The 1,972-nt window shown below is 34.7% G+C and overlaps 1 non-coding gene across 1 annotated transcript; it reads left to right on the top strand.

Annotated features, from left to right (window-relative positions):
- Positions 1–866: 866 nt before the first annotated feature.
- Trnav-uac lies at positions 867–939 on the top strand. Its single transcript has one exon. It is a non-coding gene; the product is annotated as a tRNA-Val (tRNA).
- Positions 940–1,972: the final 1,033 nt, after the last annotated feature.

Here is a 1,972-nt window from a genome sequence, read left to right as displayed (position 1 = left end):
GACGATAATATATATAATTGTCTCAGACATATATTGGATCCGACAAGGATCTTGTGGATAATTGTCCTACTGATGATTCCTCGGTGAGGGATCTGTAAACTGATCACTGAGCAAGAAAAAGATCTGCAGATCTCTTCACTATTTAAATATGAACTTCCAAAAAGATGAACTGGAGAAATTCACAAATGGTTATTTTGTCAAAAATGGTGTGCTTATGAGGAAATGGAGACCACCAGATGTGCCAGCTTCAGAGGACTGGGCTAGTGTTTACCAAATCGCTCTGAAATATTGAAAGTTGCCCATGAACTCCCGATGGGAGGTCATTTAGGTGTCAACTAGACATGTGACAAAATGCCTGCCACGTATCGAAGCTGTGACATTCCGAGACTTAGGTCGACGTGATAACAACCACGTTACAAACACTTGAAGAGAAGTTGGGGAAAATGTTCTTACAGTGTTCATTCTTTAATCTTAATTTTAAATAATATTTTCTTTTAGGTATTCATTAATGAAGCATTAAAGAATGCTATCAATCACTAGAGTGGTGAAAATAACAGCCGATCTTTTATTTTGCTTTCTGGGAAAAGAGAAACCTAAGACTGAAATATGTAATGTTGCAACATAGTTTAAGTTTGTTTGTTTTAGTGCAAATCTACATAAATGGGCTCTATCCACCGAGTGTATCGAAACCTTGTAGCATTGCGCTTAAAAACAAAAACCAGCTGGATATAACACATATTTTTAGTTTAACATCCAGTACTCTATGAAATGATACCCATGAACTTTAATAACTTTATAATGCGCATATAATACAAATGAGAGCTTTCTTCAGTTTAGAAACGAAGTTATAAAAATTACTTAAATGAGTGCTTGTGGTGTAGTGGTCATCACATTCGCTTTACACGTGAAAGGTCCCAGTTTCAATCCCTGGCAGGCACAAAGTGTATTTTTAGATTAGCGCGTTCTGCTGTCTCAGAGTACAGACGTGTTTTTTTATCAGTTCTGATTTCATGTTTAGTTAGTGACTTACTCTTTTTTGTTTTATCGCGTTGTGTAGTTTTTGTTTGTGATTTTAAATGTGGAAGTTTCTGGACTTGGTTTATTAAGTCCAGAGCTTCTGTTGAATCTAGATTTGTTCAATATGGTTCTTTAGAAGATATGAAAAGAACAGTGTTTGTGGATTCTTTTAAAATTAATCAAGGACAGCTTGTGCAAGCTGTTATTTCTCAGTTTTGTTCTTCTTCAGTTTCATCGATTGTCACCTGTCCAGGAGACTATGAGGTTATAGTTATATTAAGTGACTATGTTGAATTTGTGGTGCATTCTGGAATGATCATTCATGGCGAATATCTCACTGATGAAAGCCTTATCTCTAAGTTACATACAGAGGTCTCAGCGGAGAACTATTCGATAATGGAGGTGGATCGTGGTGTTCTTCTTGGACCTGCTACCTTAGATGATGAGAATATTCGATCACGCTCTTTATCTACTGTTGCTTTTACGTCGTATTGGAATTAATATTATTAAATTGAGGTAAGTTGATACTTACAGACTTAGTCACTGAACATTAACCCATAGCATTACAACAATAATAGACAATCCCAAATTTGTAAAAAAAGTAACAACTCTAACATATTCAAATACTGTCAAATTAATATATTTTAGAATTCTGATTAAAATTTTCTCTTCTATATTTCAGAGTAACTTTCTCTAAAGAAGGAATGACTATCGTGTTCGTCGTGCAACAACCATATACCAGCCTCGATTCCTGATATGCAAAGTTTCTTTAGGCTTCGATTATTTAGAAAAACGTTCTTTATTTAAAATTGAGAAAATATCATTAACTGAAAACGCTCTAGGATTATGTTTTTTCTTCTCTTTTCTTAACCAGCACGTTAGGATTTGTGAAAGGCCATATTTAATGTGTATGCTATGTCTTCCATTTCTTAACGGGATGTTTTTTTTTCAATAG

The sequence above is a fragment of the Limulus polyphemus genome, unplaced genomic scaffold (assembly GCF_000517525.1).
Source record: "Limulus polyphemus unplaced genomic scaffold, Limulus_polyphemus-2.1.2 Scaffold7326, whole genome shotgun sequence".
Classification (NCBI taxonomy): domain Eukaryota; kingdom Metazoa; phylum Arthropoda; class Merostomata; order Xiphosura; family Limulidae; genus Limulus; species Limulus polyphemus.
The sequence above is the reverse complement of the archived record's forward strand: the minus strand, read 5'-3'. Positions and strand labels throughout refer to the sequence as shown.